General features: G+C 45.7%; 1 pseudogene; it reads right to left on the bottom strand.

Annotated features, from left to right (window-relative positions):
• Positions 1-2,139: 2,139 nt before the first annotated feature.
• LOC103885765 lies at positions 2,140-3,033 on the bottom strand (annotated as a pseudogene).
• Between the last annotated feature and the right edge of the window lie 4,688 nt (positions 3,034-7,721).

Here is a 7,721-nt window from a genome sequence, read left to right as displayed (position 1 = left end):
CTTTGGTTGGTTATGTGTTTATTCTTAGGAAATGCATTTATATGCAGAGAGAAAAAGCAGAGGGAGAGAGAGAGCAAGCACGTGCAAATGTGGTAACATCAGTGAATCTGGGTAAAGAGTATTTGGAAATTCCTGGTACATTCAACTTTTCTGTAAATTTGAAATTGTATCAGAATAAAAATTGAGTACTCTCTTCCTCAGTGCATGCACTAAAATTGAAACCTACAGAGATTCGCAGAGCCCCTGCGCAAGGACGATCAGATGGTTTGGATGTTTTGTCCCTTCCAAATCTCATGTTAAAGTGTGACCTCAGGCCGGGCGTGGTGGCTCACGCCTGTAATCCCAGCACTTTGGGAGGCTGAGGTGGGTGGATCACCTGAGGTCAGGAGTTCGAGACCAGCCTGGCCAACATGGTGAAACCCCATCTCTACTAAAAATACAAAAACTGGGTCAGGTGTGGTGGCACATACCTGTCATCCCAGCTACTCGAGAGGTTGAGGCAGGAGAATCACTTGAACCTGGGAGGTGGAGGTTGCAATGAGCAAAGATTATGCCACTGCACTCCAGCCTGGGCAACAAGAGCGAAACTCCATCACAAAAAAAAAAAAAGTGACCTCCAATGTTGGAGGTGGGCCTAATGGGAGATATCTGGGTCGTGGGAGCGGCTGCCTCATGAATGGCTTGGTGCTGTCCTCATGCTAGTGAGTGAGCTGTCACTCTGAGTTCACGTGAGCTCTCTCTCTCTCTCTCTGGTTGTTTAAAAGAGCCTGGCACCTGCTCTCTCCCGCTTTCTCTCTCTCTCTCTCCCTCCTGCTTGGTCCCTCTCTTGCCGTGACACACTGGGTCTGCTTTGCCTTCCACCATGATTGTAAGCTTCCTGAGGCCTCACCAGCAGCAGATGCTCGTGCCATGCTTCTCATACAGCCTGCAGAACCATGAGCCAAATCAACCACTTTCCTTTATATATAAATTGCCCAGTCTCACTCAGGTCTTCTGTTTTTGTTTTTTGTTTTTGTTTTTTTTTTTGAGACAGGGTTTCACTCTGTCACCCAGGCACAGTCTTGGAACACTGCAACATCTGACTCCCAAGCTCAAGTCATCCTCCCACCTTAGCTTCCTGGGTAGCTGGGATTACAAGCGTGTGCCACCATGCCCGGCTAATTTTTGTATTTTTTGTAGAGACAGGGTTTTGCCATGTTGCCCAGACTGGTCTTGAACTCCTGAGCTCAAGCGATCCACCCATCTCGGCCTTCAAAAGTGCTGGGTTTGCAGGCATGGGCCACTGCGCCTGGCCAGACATTCCTTTAGAGCAATGCATAGTGGACTGATACAGATGACATGAAAATTTGTGAAGTGTTCCATATTTTTTACTACATGTTCTCATTTATAAGTGGGAGCTAAATAATGTGTACACATGAACATAGAGTGTGGAATAGTAGACACTGGAGACTTGGGAGGGTGGGAGGTGGGTGAAGGATAGGAAATCAGGGGGTACAATGTGCATTATTTAGATGATGGCTACACTAAAAGCCCAGACTTCACCACTGTGTAATATATCTATGTAACTAAACTCCACCTGTATCCCTTAAATTTATATTTTATATATATATATATATATATATTTTTTTTTTTTTTTTTTGAGACAGAGTCTCACTCTGTTGCCCAGGCTGGAGTGCAGTGGTGGGATCTCGGCTCACTGCAATCTCCGGCTCCTGGGTTCAAGCGATTCTCCTGCTTCAGCCTCCTGAGTAGCTGGGATTACAGGTGTGAGCCACCGTGCCTGGCCAAATTTATATTTTTAAAAAGTAACAAAAAGATTTACAGAAACCAGAGGAGCATTTTTAGGTAAATTAATCTTCATTCCCACAAGACTAGCACATGAATGGGTTTAAATTTTGCATAGATTTTGATTTTTGTTGTTGTTGTTGTTGTTGTTGTTTGAGACAGGGTCTTGCTCTGTCACCAAGGCTGGAAGGCAGAGGCATGATCACCGCTCACTGCAGCCTCAACCTCCTGAGCTCAAGCAATCCTCCTACCTCAGCCTTCCAAGTAGCTGGCACCACAGGCACATATCACCATGCTTGGCTAATTTTTTTTAGAGATGGGGTCTATGTTGCTCAGGCTGCTCTCAAACTCCTGACTCAAGCAGTCCACCCACCTCAGCCTCCTAAAGATTTTGTGGGTTTTTTTTTTAAATATGAAAAGATATGTTATTATTATTAGTGCATATACCACATTGCACTTTCTCCAATGGCAAATGAGGCAGAGGGTAATATTTCTCTTTAATTCCCTAAGAACCTCAATATCATCTGTCTTCTGGAGGATTCAGTTTCTTCTGACATCTGTGATACTGTCCACGAAGATACCAACTGTACTTAGTATAAATAACATTTTGCTAAGTTGTTCTATTAGGGGTTCTCGCTCAAGGTGTTCACTTTTTTCTTCTCTAGTTTTCAGCTCTTGACCGTGTGTTTCTTCACGATTATACACAGGATCTGGTCAAGGGATAGATTTTGTGCGTTCATATGGATGTCTGTAGAAGGATAGTAACATACTATTGTCCTGGCATCAGTTGTCAAAGCAAAGTCTACTTTGCAACTGTAGTCATCTGGAAAAGTAGAGTATGTAGATTTATGGCAAACATAAGGCTCCATTTTGGATTGAAAATAAATGTTTCCAGATAGTTCCCTTTGATATCACCCATCTTACTGCTGCTACTGCCATGTAGCAAGATGCTTATCAGGTAGTATGAAAAAAGATGCTTCAAAGAGAATCTGCTTTTAAAATCTGCTTCTGGGCACATCAGTTTTCATCCCTGCTTAACAGCTCCTCACCATGAGCCCATCATCTTCTCTCTTTATTTTTGTATAGATCTTAAATTATTTTTACTCAGTTGTAATCATGGACAAATTTGTAGTCTGCTTTTTTTCACCTCACATTAGTTATAAACTGTTTTCCATACTGCTGCATATTCTTTGTAATTATTTTAATGATTTATAATTTAATTTTTTACTTGATTTTTTTTTTGAAAGAGAGAGTCTCACTCTGTCACCCAGGCTGGAATGCAGTGGCATGATCACAGCTCACTGCAGCCTTGACTTCCCGGATTCAGTTGATCCTCCCACCCCAGGTTGGCGCATGCCACCAGGCCTGGCTAATTTTTTTGTATTTTTTAGAGAGGGAGGTTTCACCATGTGGCCCAGGCTGGTCTCAAACTCCTGTGCTCAAGCAATCCTCCTGCCTCAGCCTCTCAAAGTGTTGGGATTACAGGCATGAGCCATCGCACCTAGCCAATTTATAATACTATATATCATAATTTATATTCTTCTGTTGGTGGACATGTAAGAGGAAGAGGATACTGGTTCATCATGAGCTCTGTACCAGGTGTTGCCCACCGCAGGCTATATATGGGCATCATCTTGTTTGACCCTCATGATCCTGCTATGCCCCAGGCTCTGTTCTAGTTTTGGGAACACATCAGCAAATTAAATAGACAAAATGGAACTTACATTCTAGTGGGGGTCGTGGTCGGCGGGAGATGTACAATCAAAAGTATACATAATGCTGAAGAATTAAATGTGGAAGGAGTTTAAATTTTGAAAGTTTGCTATACATACTTTTCCTGCGTTGTTATTATTATTTTATTTATTCACTTATTTTAAGATGGAGTCTCCCTCTGTTGCCCAGTGCAGTGGCGTAGAGTGCAGTGGCGTGATCTCAGCTCACTGCAACCTCTGCCTCCTGGGTTCAAGTGATTCTCCTGCCTCAGCTTCCTGAGTAGCTGGGACTACAGGCGTGCACTACCACACCCGGCTAATTTTTGTGTTTTTAGTAGAGACGGGGTTTCACCATATTGGCCAGGCTGGTCTCGAACTGCTGACCTTGTAATCCACCCACCTCAGTCTCCCAAAGTGCTGGGATTACAGACGTGAGCCACTATGCCTGGCCATTGTCCCCCATTATTATAAAGAGTTTTCAGCACGTTTTTTAAAAAGGATATGCATAATAAATAAAAAAGTATGTATTATATTATAAGATGCCAAATAATATGGAAAAACAGCAGAATAAGGAGAGTAACAAGTGCAGGAGGAGGGAGTGTTTTCATTTGAAATAGAGTAGTTGGGGTAGACCACACCGAGAACATTTGAGCAAAGACTTGGAGGAGATGAAAGCAATCCCTGAATAACACATGAACAAATCAAATTACTTTTTCAATACATTCTAACTATGCCGTTAGGAAGCAGGCATTAGAAGGGCTAAGATACCACGAGGGGCTGGTGAAACTTGTATATATCTACATCATTGGCTAAAATATAAATCAGCCCAGTTCTTTTGTGAAGCATTATGTCAATTCACACAGCCATTTAAAATATTAATGTCTTTTGACCTGGTAATCCCACTCCTGGGAATTTGTCCTAAGGAAATTTTTGCAAAGAAGAGAAAAGGCTCTATGTGGAAAGATCACTGCAGCAGTATCCGTTTGTCTTAGTCAGGTCTAACCTTAGTCAGGTTTATTTCTCACAGTTCCGAGGTTGGAGTCTGAGATTTGGGGACCAGCAGGGTCCAGTTCTGGGAGAAAGCCCTCTTCTGGGTCTCCAACTGTATTAGCCCATTCTCATGCTGCTATAAGAACATACCGGAGACTGGGTAATTTATAAAGGAAAGAGGTTTAATTGGCTCACAGTTCGGCATGGCTGGGGAGGCCTCAGGAAACTTACATTCATGGCAGAAGGGGAAGCAAATACGTTCTTCTTCACAGGGCAGCAGGAAGGAGAAGAATGAGAGCCAGTTGAAGGGGGAAGCCCCTTCTAAAACCATCAGATCTCGTGAGAACTTACTATCACAAGAATAGCATGGGGAAAACCGCCCCAATGATTCAATTACCTCCCGCTGGGCCCTTCCCACCACATGTGGGGATTGTGGGAACTACAATTCAAGATGAGACTTGGGTTGGGATGCAGCCAAACCATATCACCAACTGTCAACTTCTCATTGTATCCTCACGTGGCAGAAGAGAACTAGCTAGGTCTCTGGCCCCTTTTTGTAAGGGCACTAATCCCATTGATAAAGGGTCTACTCTCATGACATAATTACCTCCCCAAAGTTCCACCTCCATATACCATCACATCAGGATTAGTGTTTCAACATGTATATTTTAGAGGGACACAAACACACAGTCCATTGCGCCATCAAAGTGAGGAAGTGATGGATTCAGAATTGTCTTGGAGTCAGGTGTTGGGGTCTGAAGGTTTGACTCTATGATCTGCCACTTGGTATCTGTGTGGTCTTGGGTTTAGTGACTTGATCTTCCTGAGCCCATGCCTGCCGTGATGGAAGGAAGGAAATCAGTTTGGGAAAGTCCTGGGGGACCAGACTGTGAAGGGTCTTGACTGCTAAGCCAATGATTCCAGGCTCTGTGCAGTCAGCAGGAGAATCATTACAGGTATTTGATTAGAGCTGTGCATCAGGAAGATTAACTTGACGGTGGCATATAAGATGAATGGAACAGGGGAGAATGCAGAGGTGGGGAGGCCACTTAGGAGGCTTCTGCAGTAGTCTACATGAGAGGCAATGACTAATTAAATGAAACAGCCCAAATTGTATGAGCACCTCATGGGTGATGAGCCATTATAAATCTCCAGCCTCCCCATAGCATCTGTCTTAAAGTCTGCACTGAACAGAAATATTACAGAATAATGCTTTATATTTCTAACCCTTTGCAGTTCAAAAAGTGCTTTCATGAGCATTATCTCATTTGATCTAGGCTGTTTACAAATTGATATTTTGAAGGAGTTTTTCCAGATATTGAAATTGGGCCTATAGATTTATAGTTTTCAAGGCTCGCCCCTTCTCTCCTCCTCTACTCAGCTTCCTTTCACTCAGTCTTCAGGCACTTCATGGTTCTTTATTCCTTTTCACAACCAAAAAAAAAAAAAGTGCGTGCTGAACAACACACCAGGCTCCTTGCTAGGTCACTCCAAAAGCAGGGAAGTCATCAGTGTGCGGGATTTGAGCACATTTGGTTTATTTAATCATTCATTCATCTTTCTCTGATCACAGTGGAGTTTCACGTGTTCCACCATATTCTGTCCCTGAAATGCTCTGCACACACCAGTAAGAGCCCACGAGGGGTCCTAGCCTTTACCTTCCCTCCTTGTCTGCCAGGATTGAAGGAGGAAATCAGGTTGGGAAAGTCCTGTGGGACCAGATTGTGGAGGAGCTTGACTGCTAAGCCAAGGACTCCAGGCTCTATGCTGTCAGCAAGAGAAACATTACAGGTATTTGATCAGAGTTGTGCATGAGGAAGGTTAATCCAGCAGTGACTCCCTCCAGCTTCAGCCCTTCCCCAGTCTCGCGGTTGTGGGGAGTGTCTTTTGCTGGATTCCCCCAAAGAGGTCCCAAGTCACACAGACACAATTCAGGAGACACAGGACTAGCGATCACCCAGGAGGCCTGCAGCCTGGGTCTCCACTGTGATTGAGGCTTCCTAACTCTGGCTTTTGGGCTTCCAGAGGCACTAATGAGCAGGGCTGAGCAGTAATTAAGACTGTGCTGTGTTCCACATCACGCAGCACAGCTGCAGCTGCCGGGAGGAAGGGGAGGGAGAGAAGACAGGGAAGATGCCTTTAGCCCTCTCTTCCCACTCTGAACCCACTTGCTGTCCAGGCTCTTCAGTGCAGCAAGGGGGTTTGGTAAAGCCATGGGATGACAGAACAGCTACAGGAGATGGATGCCCAGGGCTGGGGAAATAGTGTTCAGACACCAGCCAGCTGTTGCTGCTCCATTCTGCATCCCAGGTGGGGTGCCAATGGGCCACGCCATGGTTGTCTCAGAGGTGAGGACCCCCTGTCTTGCAACCAGCCTGGCACTACAGGCCCTGCAGCAGGAGGGGGCTGTGATCTGGCCAGGGGGAGCTGGGTGGAGGGCGAGTATGACACATGCAGTTATGAGTCTGGGACCTTCTCTGGCTCACATCCCAGAACGGGGGCCTCTCTTGGTGAGGGGCCACTGCAAGAACAAATACTCAATGAGCAACACAGAGCCAAGTGCTGGAGGTTCACAGGTCACACTACGAGCCAGTTCATTCCACAGAACACACTCTCCAGTGGAGAGGTGGAGGTCAAAACAGAGTCATGACTGCTACGATGGTGATGAGAAAAAGTTCCATGGGGCCACAGAGTCATCTAGGGTAGACTGAGGACAGCTTCACTTATATGGTGGCACTTGAGCTGAACCTTGAAGTAGAAGAGGGATTCACCAGAAAATATGGTTTTGGCAAAGGGAATAGAGAACAAAGGCAGTTGGCATGAGATAGTTGGCTGCCAGGAGACGTGGTGGGCCTGGCCCAGAGCATGAGTGGAGTGAGAAGGGAAGGAGTCTAGGGAAAGGAACCTAGAGAATCCAGAATTCTAAAGGACCACCAGAGGCTCCAGGTGGGGCAAGAGCGACTAACAGGATGACCCACCTTCCCCAACTTACACCATCTCAGGCACTGGGCAGATGCTCTGTGACTTTATCGGGATCCCTGGGGAGTGGTGCCAGCCCCAGGTACTGAGCTGGAGGTGGGGATCACAGAGGACTCAAGGGACTCAAGGAGGAAAGGCAGCTGGAGGGAAGGGGCTTGGGCGGAACAAAGGAGGAGGGGGCTTGGCCCTGGGCTCTCATCCACTCCTGAAGCCCATCCAGGGAAACAGTGAACAGTGAATGATGCAGTGCCTGTG

Source organism: Papio anubis, chromosome 7 (genome assembly GCF_008728515.1).
Source record: "Papio anubis isolate 15944 chromosome 7, Panubis1.0, whole genome shotgun sequence".
NCBI lineage: Eukaryota > Metazoa > Chordata > Mammalia > Primates > Cercopithecidae > Papio > Papio anubis.
This window is presented reverse-complemented; position numbering and strand designations above follow the sequence as displayed.